The 13282-nt window shown below is 27.3% G+C and overlaps 1 long non-coding RNA gene across 1 annotated transcript in view; it reads right to left on the reverse strand.

Annotated features, from left to right (window-relative positions):
- The window catches only part of LOC119613637, a 48130-nt gene that overhangs the window by 18078 nt on the left and 16770 nt on the right, over window positions 1–13282 (reverse strand). The window contains exon 2 of the long non-coding RNA XR_005232244.1: window positions 8790–8815. This is a non-coding gene — a long non-coding RNA (uncharacterized LOC119613637). The remainder of the gene's footprint in view (window positions 1–8789; window positions 8816–13282) is intronic.

Genomic DNA, 13282 nt, shown 5'->3' on the forward strand with positions numbered 1-13282 from the left:
TCAAAATTTTTGAAGCCCTAAAGTTGGCAATGGTTTTTATAAATAGCGTTATTTACACATTATTAACAAGATACAGGACGATTTCTTTAAAAGTTTTTTAAGAACTATTCTATTTTAAAGTTCCTTCAATATTTTACTTGAAATTACTGGAGTTTAAAAGCCTAAAAGTAGGCAATAGTTTTTATAAATAGCGTTATTAACACATTATTAACAAAATACGAAAGGATTTCTTTAAGTTTTTTTTTTTAATATTCTATTTTAAAGTTCCTTTCAATTTTTACTTAAAACTACTAAGCTTGAGCACATTCGGGAGCTTTAAAGCCTAAAAGTAGGCAATGGTTTTTATAAGTGGCGTAATTAACATAGTATGAACAAACTAAAGAGAGGCTTCTTGAAACTGTTTTAACAAACTGCTGTAATTTAAAATTTCCTAAATATTTAATTTTAAAATGATGATTTTTTACTCTTCCTAACATTTCAAAGCCTAAAAGTAGGCAATAGTTTTTCGAAATAGCTTAACTACTACTTTATTAAAAAATTTTTGATGTTTTCTTAAACTATATTAAATTTTTAATACATTTGTGTCCCTATATTATCTCTCAATCCCTGTATAGTCTTAAACCAGCCAAAAACAAACCCACAAAACGTTTAGTAGTTTTTTTTTTACGAAAACTATGAAAAATAAACAAACAAACTAAATGAAAAGAAAGTAAAGAAAAACACAAACCCATCCATATACATTAATTAACAATAAAAAGCATTTAATGAAGTTTTCTTTTTAGATAAAAGGCTAAATAAAAACCCCACCAATAAAGGTAACGTAAATGGTATTCAATAAAAATAAATTAAATTCAAACGAGACCGACAGACGGACATGGAAATAAAACACACACGTGCTGCATAAAATGGAAAGAATTTGTCTTTTTTTAGGGATATAAATAAAGGTAAGTAAAATGTTGAAAGAGATTTTTTTGGGTCAAATTTAAAAATACAATTTTTGTTTAAAAGGTGCGAAAAAAACTGTTCTTTAGATTAAAGCAATAAACATAAATTTAAAAGAAATTGCTGGTTTCTTAAATAATTTTAAACAGTTTTTTACAAAATGCCTAAAAATATGCTTCACTTTCTTTAATTTGTTGAAACCTTAAGGTAGGCTATGTTATTTTAATAATATTCTATAAATAAATATTAAACGACCTTAAAGTAGGCAATAACATTTTATTAATTAATTTAAAATAAACAAAACACTTGAATAAATTGTTTACATTGAAACACAATTTATAAATTTAATAACAATACCCTAAAACTATGCTTTAGTTTCTTTGAATTTGATAAATATACATAAGCCTTGAAGTAAATCATATTATTTTAATAATATATTTCATAAATAAATACAAAATATCAAAAATATATATAAAATGTTTACTTTTAAAATAACAACAGTTGCCTGAACGTACGCTTTAGTTTTTCTATAAATATGTTACAGTCCTAAAGTAGTCTATGTTCTTCAATAATATTTCATAAATATATAAACTAAAGTATTGAACTTAATACCATTTAAAACAATTTAACAAAGTATTTAAAGTGTTTTACTAAAAGTAGGCTTTAGTTTCTTTTTAGTTTTATAAATCAATAAAAAAACAAAAGTATTGAAATATTTTAAACAAATGCGTAAACATTTAACAAAAATTATGTTTTAGTTTTTCTTAAATTTTATAATTTTATATAGTCTATAGTCCAGTCTAGTCTATAGTCTAGTCTATAGTCTATAGTCTAGTCTATAGTCTATAGTCTATAGTCTATAGTCTATAGTCTAGTCTAGTCTAGTCTAGTCTAGTCTAGTCTAGTCTAGTCTAGTCTAGTCTAGTCTATAGTCTAGTCTAGTCTAGTCTAGTCTAGTCTAGTCTAGTCTAGTCTAGTCTAGTCTAGTCTATAGTCTAGTCTAGTCTATAGTCTAGTCTATAGTCTAGTCTATAGTCTAGTTTATAGTCTAGTCTATAGTCTAGTCTATAGTCTAGTCTATAGTCTAGTCTATATTCTAGTCTATAGTCTAGTCTATAGTCTAGTCTATAGTCTAGTCTATAGTCTAGTCTATAGTCTAGTCTATAGTCTAGTCTATAGTCTAGTCTATAGTCTAGTCTATAGTCTAGTCTATAGTCTAGTCTATAGTCTAGTCTATAGTCTAGTCTATAGTATAGTCCATAGTCTAGTCTATAGTCTAGTCTATAGTCTAGTCTATAGTCTAGTCTAGTCTATAGTCTATAGTCTAGTCTATAGTCTAGTCTATAGTCTAGTCTATAGTCTAGTAGTCTATAGTCTAGTCTATAGTCTAGTCCATAGTCTAGTCTATAGTCTAGTCTATAGTCGTCTATAGTCTAGTCTATAGTCTAGCCTATAGTCTAGTCTATAGTCTAGTCTATAGTCTAGTCTATAGTCTAGTCTATAGTCTAGTCTATAGTCTAGTCTATAGTCTAGTCTATAGTCTAGTCTATAGTCTAGTCTATAGTCTAGTCTATAGTCTAGTCTATAGTCTAGTCTATAGTCTAGTCTATAGTCTAGTCTATAGTCTAGTCTATAGTCTAGTCTATAGTCTAGTCTATAGTCTAGTCTATAGTCTAGTCTATAGTCTAGTCTATAGTCTAGTCTATAGTCTAGTCTATAGTCTAGTCTATAGTCTAGTCTATAGTCTAGTCTATAGTCTAGTCTATAGTCTAGTCTATAGTCTAGTCTATAGTCTAGTCTATAGTCTAGTCTATAGTCTAGTCTATAGTCTAGTCTATAGTCTAGTCTATAGTCTAGTCTATAGTCTAGTCTATAGTCTAGTCTATAGTCTAGTCTATAGTCTAGTCTATAGTCTAGTCTATAGTCTAGTCTATAGTCTAGTCTATAGTCTAGTCTATAGTCTAGTCTATAGTCTAGTCTATAGTCTAGTCTATAGTCTAGTCTATAGTCTAGTCTATAGTCTAGTCTATAGTCTAGTCTATAGTCTAGTCTATAGTCTAGTCTATAGTCTAGTCTATAGTCTAGTCTATAGTCTAGTCTATAGTCTAGTCTATAGTCTAGTCTATAGTCTAGTCTATAGTCTAGTCTATAGTCTAGTCTATAGTCTAGTCTATAGTCTAGTCTATAGTCTAGTCTATAGTCTAGTCTATAGTCTAGTCTATAGTCTAGTCTATAGTCTAGTCTATAGTCTAGTCTATAGTCTAGTCTATAGTCTAGTCTATAGTCTAGTCTATAGTCTAGTCTATAGTCTAGTCTATAGTCTAGTCTATAGTCTAGTCTATAGTCTAGTCTATAGTCTAGTCTATAGTCTAGTCTATAGTCTAGTCTATAGTCTAGTCTATAGTCTAGTCTATAGTCTAGTCTATAGTCTAGTCTATAGTCTAGTCTATAGTCTAGTCTATAGTCTAGTCTATAGTCTAGTCTATAGTCTAGTCTATAGTCTAGTCTATAGTCTAGTCTATAGTCTAGTCTAGTCTATAGTCTAGTCTATAGTCTAGTCTATAGTCTAGTCTATAGTCTAGTCTATAGTCTAGTCTATAGTCTAGTCTATAGTCTAGTCTATAGTCTAGTCTATAGTCTAGTCTATAGTCTAGTCTATAGTCTAGTCTAGTCTAGTCTATAGTCTAGTCTATAGTCTAGTCTATAGTCTAGTCTATAGTCTAGTCTATAGTCTAGTCTATAGTCTAGTCTATAGTCTAGTCTATAGTTTGGTCTATAGTCTAGTCTATAGTTTGGTCTATAGTTTGGTCTATAGTCTAGTCTATTGTCTAGTCTATAGTCTAGTCTATTGTCTAGTCTATAGTCTAGTCTATAGTCTAGTCCATAGTCTAGTCTATAGTCTAGTCCATAGTCTAGTCTATAGTCTAGTCTATAGTCTGGTCTATAGTCTGGTCTATAGAGTAATCTATAGTCTAGTCTATAGTCTAGTCTAGGGATATAACTATAATATTTTATAAAAAAATATTATTCAAATTTAAGAACACTTAAAACAAATTTATTATAATTTCTAAAAATTTAACTAAAAGTATGCTTCATGTTTTTTTTTCAATTTCATGATAAAAATAGCCTTTAAGTAGTCTATGTTGTTTATTACTTTTTGTCCCCCAATAATATCAAAGTAATTTCCATAAATAATACTGAAACATAAATAAAAAATATGTAAATAAACAATTTGTGTGTTAGGTTTCAGAATATAGCCTAAAAGTATACTGTGTTTTTAGAGCTTATATTTAAATAAAATTAATCATAACTAAAAAAAATTTAGCTTTAATATAGTGAAATTTTTTTTCAAAATAAAATTTCCAATAAAATTAAAAAAGTAGGCTAAAAGTAGGCTTTAGTGTTCTATAAATAGCTGTCAAAAGTAGTGGGTGTTTAAGGATTTAACTTAATATTTTTAATATGCCACTACATACCTTAAGGTGTTGGCTGTTAATTTTTAGAAATTTTTTTAATAACTTGCTGTTGCTTTTATGTAGAATAATAATTCTGTGTTTGCTTTTGTGTTGAAAACAATAATGCTTTGGCCGAAAAGTATGCTTTACTTTTCATTTTAGTTTTAATAATAGTAAATATGTATAGAAATATTTAATATTAAATGAAAATTTAATTTAATTAAAATAAACAATAAGAAGAAAATACCTAAAAACTTTGCAGAAATTTAATCATTAAATAATAGCAAACTTCAAAGCATAGTTTTAGGTGTCAAATAAAAGAGTTATAAGGAATATAAGTAAAAAGCCTTTAGGTTATGAAGTTGTTAGAACAAAAAAAAAATTTAATAAAAAATTTTCTAAATTCTTTAAGTTTTAACAATAATTTTAGAGAATTATTTTAAATTTTCTTAAAAATTCTCTTATTTGTTTTATTATTTATTCTGCATAAAACCCATTTAAATTCCTATTTAAAAATTGAAAAATTTACATAAAATCCTAGCACTTGAAATACAAATACACATAAAAAAACAAAATATTTTATTTCCTGGAAAATTTCCATTAAAAACTCCAAACATGTCCTTTAAATAATCATAATAATAACGGTGCTGGTATGCAGACAAATACAGACATTTTTATGTTATTTTAAAATTCATGACACTATGACACAATGAAATCAACAACAGCAGCAGCATCAACAGCACCATAACAATTTCCGAATTGTGTATCTATTAAAGTATACTTTTAGGCTTAAGCGTAGATAATAAATGATGCTGGTTAAACAACAAACAAAAAATGAAAACCGACAAGAAAGTATTTTTAGCAGAATTTACTACGCAAACAGCAATAACAACAACAACAAACAGTAGTAAATATAGAAAAGCTTTATATTAACGTGGCCTTTTAAATAACTAAACATGCTTAAACATGTTTAGATTTGATTAAACCTGATAAAAATGAAAATTTATAGGCTTATGTATAAACAAATTTCATGTTGAATTTATTAAAGTCTTAAAGAGAGATAAATTAACATATTTTGTTAGCAATTCAGCACAAATTCAAATTTAAGCTTTAATAAAGCTCGTTATTTACTAATAAAGCATACATTCTTGCTTTAAAAGGTTAAGCTTAGTAGAAAAAAACAATGTCTATTTTAAGGCGTTTTATTAATAACAAAGATATTTCCCTGATTTCAAAAGGTTAATAGATTTATAAAGTTAACAACAACTAGCAAAGTTCCTTTACAATATTGTGATTGTTGTAGGAAAAAATTCCAAAACTTTTAGCATACTTAAAGGCTTTTAAACCATCGTTAAGTATTAAGGTTAAAAACTTAAAACATAAATCATTGAATTCTTCCGCCCCTTCTACCTAAAGATAAGTAGTAGTAAGTTCTCTTTGTAATTTTGGGGTTTTGTAGGTTTTTCTTAGGAAATAAATTTAAATTATGACAAATTTTCTTGTTAAAAACTCCTATACATTTCCTTTTTAAACAATTTCAAATTGTTACGACAGTTAAGCAGGTAAATATTTTAGGGTTTTTAAGTGGAAATATTTATATGTATCAATGTTATAACTGATAACAGTTATAGAAATTCAAAGGAAAAATATAAATTTAAATAAAAAAATTTCTTTGAAAGCTAAATATTAAAAAATAAAAATAAAATTTTCAGAAATCTTTAAATTTTGTTTCAAGTTTTAAAAAAATTGTATTAAAAGAATTTAAAAATTATTTTAATTATTAACAGCTTCTGTTGTTTTCTCTACAAAATTAAAAAATTTGTTTGAGTTTTTTAAGTTTTAAAATATTTTAATTAATTTTGAAAATTTTACTAAAAAATTTAAAAAAATGATCAATTTAAAATTTAAAAAAATGATAAGCCAGTAACGAGCGTTAAACTCATTATCTGAAGGGGACCTTATATGGGGGGTAGTGTCATTTATGGGCCGATCCTCAAAATAAATTGGTAGAGACATTTTGGGTCGCATAAAACTAATGTTATTTTTCAATTTAAAAGTGTTTTAACGAAGTTATTAGCGAATTAAGTTTTCTAAGGTTTCCGAACAAAAAAATCGATTTTTGTGGGAAAATATGGGTGATCACAAAATAAGCTTATTTTTCAATTTAAACGTGTTTTAACGAAGTTATAAGCGATTTTAGTTTTCTAAGGTTTTCGACCAAAAAAAAATCGATTTTTAGAGGAAAATATGGGTGATCACAAAATAAGCTTATTTTTCAATTTAAACGTGTTTTAAGGAAGTTATAAGCGATTTTAATTTTCTAAGGTTTTCGAACTAAAAAATCGATTTTTAGGGGAAAATATGGGTGATCACAAAATAAGCTTATTTTTCAATTTAAACGTGTTTTAACGAAGTTATAAGCGATTTTAGTTTTCTAAAGTTTTCGAACAAAAAATCTATTTTTAGGGAAAAATATGGGTGATCACAAAATAAGCTTACTTTTCAATTTAAACGTGTTTTAAAGAAGTTATAAGCGAATTTAGTTTTCTAAGGTTTCCGAACAAAAAAATCGATTTTTGTGGGAAAATATGGGTGATCACAAAATAAGCTTATTTTTCAATTTAAATGTGTTTTAACGAAGTTATAAGCGATTTTAGTTTTCTAAGGTTTTCGACCAAAAAAAATCGATTTTTGGGGGAAAATATGGGTGATCACAAAATAAGCTTATTTTTCTATTTAAACGTGTTTAAACAAAGTTATAAGCGATTTTAGTTTTCTAAGGTTTTCGAACAAAAAAATCGATTTTTGGGGGAAAATATGGGTGATCACAAAATAAGCTTATTTTTCAATTTAAATGTGTTTTAACGAAGTTATTAACGATTTTAGTTTTCTAAGGTTTTCGAACTAAAAAATCGATTTCTGGGGGAAAATATGGGTGATCACAAAATAAGCTTATTTTTCAATTTAAACGTGTTTTAACGAAGTTATAAGCGATTTTAGTTTTCTAAGGTTTTCGACCAAAAAAATCGATTTTTGGGGGAAAATATGGATGATCACAAAATAAGCTTATTTTTCAATTTAAACGTGTTTTAACGAAGTTATTAGCGATTTTAGTTTTCTAAGGTTTAAGCCTATTTTTCAATTTAAACGTGTTTTAACGAAGTTATAAGCGATTTTAGTTTTCTAAGGTTTTTGAACTAAAAAATCGATTTTTGTGAGAAAATATGGGTGATCACAAAATAAGCTTATTTTTCAATTTAAACGTTTTTTAACGAAGTTATAAGCGATTTTAGTTTTCTAAGGTTTCCGAACAAAAAAATCGATTTTTAGGGGAAAATATGGGTGATCACAAAATAAGCTTATTTTTCAATTAAAACGTGTTTTAACGAAGTTATAAGCGATTTTAGTCTTCTAAGGTTTTCGAATAAAAAAATCGGTTTTTGGAGGAAAATATGTGTGATCACAAAATAAGCTTATTTTTCAATTTAAATGTGTTTTAACGAAGTTATAAGCGATTTTAGTTTTCAAAGGTTTCCGACCAAAAAAAATCGATTTTTGGGGGAAAATATGGGTGATAAGCTTATTTTTCAATTTAAATGTGTTTTAACGAAGTTATAAGCGATTTTAGTTTTCAAAGGTTTTCGAACAAAAAAATCGATTTTTGTGGGAAAATATGGGTGATCACAAAATAAGCTTATTTTTCAATTTAAATGTGTTTTAACGAAGTTATAAGCGATTTTAGTTTTCTAAGGTTTTCGAACAAAAAAATTGATTTTTGTGGGAAAATTTAAACGTGTTTTAACGAAGTGAAACTTATTTATGATGAATTTCATAGCTATATTCGCATTTTTTAGTCAGTAAAGAGCGTTATAGCAATTTTTTGAAGGGAACCTTATATGGGGGATAGGGTCAATTATAAACCGATCCGCATAAAATTTGGTGGAGAGATTTTTTCTCATATGAAACTTATTTATGATGAATTTCATCGCTATACTCGTACTTATGAAGCTGTTTTTCTGGTGTCCACTTGTATGGGGGCTATCCGAAAACGTGGATCGATATTGCTCATTTTCAATACCATTCAAGACTTATTAATAGAGAATATTTATACAACATTTCAACTGTATAGCTGGTAACGTATGGTCCCTATCGTGATTTCAACAGACAGACGGACGGACATGGCCTGATCGCCTTAGAATTTAATAAGGACCCAGAATATATATATACTTTTGTGGTTTTACGACCGATATTTCTATGTACTCTATTAGATAATGAAGAAACATTTTGCGATTTAAAATTTTTTTTAAGAAATTTTTGTTGATTTTAGAAAATTTCTTGAAACATTTTTTAGTTTAAAAAAAAATGAAAATAAATAATTTAAAAATTTCTTACCTTTTGTTAGTAGTTTAGGTTGTAATCTGTAATATAAAGAAAACAAAAATTAGTTTCCCATTCATAAAATTTGGAAATTTCAAAAAAATTAGTAAATTTTTTAAACTAAACTTTATTAAGCTTTAAAAAATATTATAATAAAAAATTGTTTAATTCTTATAGTTTTGGGTAGATAATAATGTTTACTATTATTTAAAATAAAACAAATTTAGGTTTATAAAAAAATTATAATTTTTATAAAAATTTAAAAAAATATCTAAAATTAAAATTTTCATAAAACTTTGCTGAAGTTTTTAAAAATATTCTATTAAGCAATTTAAGTGATTATAATATGAAATGAAAGTACTTGAGGTCTACTTTTAGTTAAAAGAAAGTATTGTAACGATTTGAAAAAAACAAAACATTTTTGTTTATTGAAAAGAAATTACCAAAATTTAAAAAAATAATTTCTTAACAATAAAATTTTTTTATATTTTATGACTTAAAAGTGAAAGCAAAATTCTGTAAATAATCAAAATTTATTTAACTTACTAAAAACCCATTTATTAAGCATTTTATCCCTAGTGAAGGAAAAAAATTTTTAATTTCTTTTAAACTAAATTAATTAGCTAAAGTTATCCAACAATTTCTTTCAATATTCAAACACATGTTTCTCAAAAATTTTCCATTAATAAGCAAAGTTTAAGCAAACAATTATATTGCATTTGGGGTAATTAAAATAACATTAACTAAAAATTTTACTCATTGTTAATCCCTTAACGAAAAAGTTCTTATTGTTGTAGAAGTATTCCCCCAAAGAAAAACTGAATAAAACTCTTAACTGATTTAATTAAAATTTAACTGTTAAAGCACGTTTCTCCAAAATTAAACATCTTTTCATATTAAAAACAACCTCAAGCTTTAGGGTTTTATTTTTAGTTAAAAAAAAAAATATTTTTTTATTCTTTTTATTACTTAATAAACAACAAAACAAATGGCAAAAAAGAAGTGGTGTTGAGTAATAAAGTTTTAAGCAACCAAGGTATTCTCTTAACAAAGAAATACACTTGTGTTTAACAAGTTACAGAAAAAAAAACTTAACCTTTCTTTCTTATAAAGGTGTTATAAAGTCTTAATCACAAAAAAAAAAAAGCTTTATTAATGTCTTAAATAAAATTTAAATAAAAATAATTTTTTTCTTCTTCCTTTAATAACTTCATACATATTTTCCATAAATTTCTTAGTTTCTTTACAATTTTTATCTTTTCCTCTTTATTTTCACATCAAGATTAAATTTAATATTCAATTTCAAATAATTTTCAAGTATATCCGGATTCTCTACATTTTTTTCCTTATTTTCTCAAACATCCGGTAGCTGTAATACTTCTAAAGAATAAATGCAATTGTAACAATGGCACATACACACATACACCCACTCCAACAAACCATCATCGTCATTATCTTCATCATCATCATTCATAAACTGTGAGTAGTACTACCCCTTGTGTTTGAATTAACTACTATGTGAAACTACTCACCTGCATTCAAGAGCATTTATGTATGTTTATTTATATGTGTGTGTGTGTGTGTGTATATGTACACAAAAAATAAAACAACATCACTGATACAAAATTTTCCCATATATGTATGTAAACTATTTTAAAATGCATATACACGTTGCGTCTATATGTTTATAGGTGAAAATAAATATGCGAGTATCCTCGTTTGAGTTGTTGTTTTTTGCTCATAGCCGTTCGTTTTGTTTGTTTTTATTATTATTGTAAGGTTAACATAATAGAATGTTACCAGATGCTATAATATTGGAATTTTAATTAAAATATTGTTTATTGATAACAAATGCCTAGTAAACTTCAGGGAGTTTAAAAGACTACAGACCAGAATATAGTTTTTAACTATAGTTAGGATTACAGTTCACGTAGTAATAGTCTATAGTCTAGTCTATAGTCTAGTCTATAGTCTAGTCTATAGTCTAGTCTAGTCTATAGTCTAGTCTATAGTCTAGTCTAGTCTATAGTCTAGTCTATAGTCTAGTCTAGTCTAGTCTAGTCTAGTCTATAGTCTAGTCTATAGTCTAGTCTATAGTCTAGTCTATAGTCTAGTCTATAGTCTAGTCTATAGTCTAGTCTATAGTCTAGTCTATAGTCTAGTCTATAGTCTAGTCTATAGTCTAGTCTATAGTCTAGTCTATAGTCTAGTCTATAGTCTAGTCTATAGTCTAGTCTATAGTCTAGTCTATAGTCTAGTCTATAGTCTAGTCTATAGTCTAGTCTATAGTCTAGTCTATAGTCTAGTCTATAGTCTAGTCTATAGTCTAGTCTATAGTCTAGTCTATAGTCTAGTCTATAGTCTAGTCTATAGTCTAGTCTATAGTCTAGTCTATAGTCTAGTCTATAGTCTAGTCTATAGTCTAGTCTATAGTCTAGTCTATAGTCTAGTCTATAGTCTAGTCTATAGTCTAGTCTATAGTCTAGTCATAGTCTAGTCTATAGTCTAGTCTATAGTCTAGTCTATAGTCTAGTCTTAGTCTAGTCTTATGTCTAGTCTATAGTCCTAGTCTATAGTCCTAGTCTAATATTAGTCTATAGTATAGTCTATAAGTCTATCTATAGTCCTAGTCTATAGTCTAGTCATATGTCTAGTCTATAGTCTAGTCTATAGTCTAGTCTATAGTCTAGTACTATAGTCTAGTCTATAGTCTAGTCTATAGTCTATCCTATAGTCTAGTCTTAGTCTAGTCTATATTCCTAGTCTATAGTCCTAGTCGATAGTTCTAGTCTATAGTCCTAGTCTATAGTCTAGTCTATAGTCTAGTCTATAGTCTAGGCAATAGTCTAGTCTTAGTCTAGTCTATAGTCTATCTATGTCCTGATCTATATCTAGTCTATAGTCTAGTCTATAGTCTAGTCGATAGTCAGTCCTATAGTCTAGTCTATAGTCTAGTCTATAGTCTAGTCTATAGTCTAGTCTATAGTCTAGTCTATAGTCTAGTCTATAGTCTAGTCTATAGTCTAGTCTATAGTCTAGTCTATAGTCTAGTCTATAGTCTAGTCTATAGTCTAGTCTATAGTCTAGTCTATAGTCTAGTCTATAGTCTAGTCTATAGTCTAGTCTATAGTCTAGTCTATAGTCTAGTCTATAGTCTAGTCTATAGTCTAGTCTATAGTCTAGTCTATAGTCTAGTCTATAGTCTAGTCTATAGTCTAGTCTATAGTCTAGTCTATAGTCTAGTCTATAGTCTAGTCTATAGTCTAGTCTAGTCTAGTCTAGTCTAGTCTATAGTCTAGTCTATAGTCTAGTCTATAGTCTAGTCTATTGTCTTGTCTATAGTCTAGTCTATAGTCTAGTCTATAGTCTAGTCTATAGTCTAGTCTATAGTCTAGTCTATAGTCTAGTCTATAGTCTAATCTATAGTCTAATCTATAGTCTAGTCTATAGTCTAGTCTATAGTCTAATCTATAGTCTAGTCTATAGTCTATAGTCTAGTCTATAGTCTAGTCTATAGTCTAGTCTATAGTCTAGTCTATAGTCTAGTCTATAGTCTAGTCTATAGTCTAGTCTATAGTCTAGTCTATAGTCTAGTCTATAGTCTAGTCTATAGTCTAGTCTATAGTCTAGTCTATAGTCTAGTCTATAGTCTAGTCTTTAGTCTAGTCTATAGTCTAGTCTATAGTCTAGTCTATAGTCTAGTCTATAGTCTAGTCTATAGTCTAGTCTATAGTCTAGTCTATAGTCTAGTCTATAGTCTAGTCTATAGTCTAGTCTATAGTCTAGTCTATAGTCTAGTCTATAGTCTAGTCTATAGTCTAGTCTATAGTCTAGTCTATAGTCTAGTCTATAGTCTAGTCTATAGTCTAGTCTATAGTCTAGTCTATAGTATAGTCTATAGTCTAGTCTATAGTCTAGTCTATAGTCTAGTCTATAGTCTAGTCTATAGTCTAGTCTATAGTCTAGTCTATAGTCTAGTCTATTGCCTTAGTCTATTGCTAGTCTATAGTCTAGTTATAGTCTAGTCTATAGTCTAGTCTATAGTCTAGTCTATAGTCTAGTCTATAGTCTATAGTCTAGTCTATAGTCTAGTCTTATAGTCTAGTCTATAGTCTAGTATATTAGTCTAGTCTATAGTCTAGTCTATAGTCTAGTCTATAGCTCTAGTCTATCGTCTAGTCTATATATATAATCTAGTTTATAGTCTAGTCTAGATTCCTTATTTATTTTCCTTCTTTCTATTTTAGCTTCAAATTCGATCTCTAATTAAATATTAATCATTCGTACTGTAGTAGAACATATTACTTAATTTGGATTCTATTTTTTATTAAATATTAAACATACGTACCGTAGTGCTAATGTAGTACACTAAAGATAAATCAAGCTGTTTATTTCCTTAAGATTTTCCTTAAAATCTAATAAGATTTCTGTTTTTACTTTTATATTATTTTTTTAAGATTTACTTGCTCCTTAAAATCGTTAACCCATACTTTTGTTTCCCTTTAATT

Source organism: Lucilia sericata, unplaced genomic scaffold (genome assembly GCF_015586225.1).
Source record: "Lucilia sericata isolate MDLA Ls3-8-SP2 unplaced genomic scaffold, ASM1558622v1 Contig002221F_arrow, whole genome shotgun sequence".
In the NCBI taxonomy this organism is placed as follows: Eukaryota; Metazoa; Arthropoda; class Insecta; order Diptera; family Calliphoridae; genus Lucilia; species Lucilia sericata.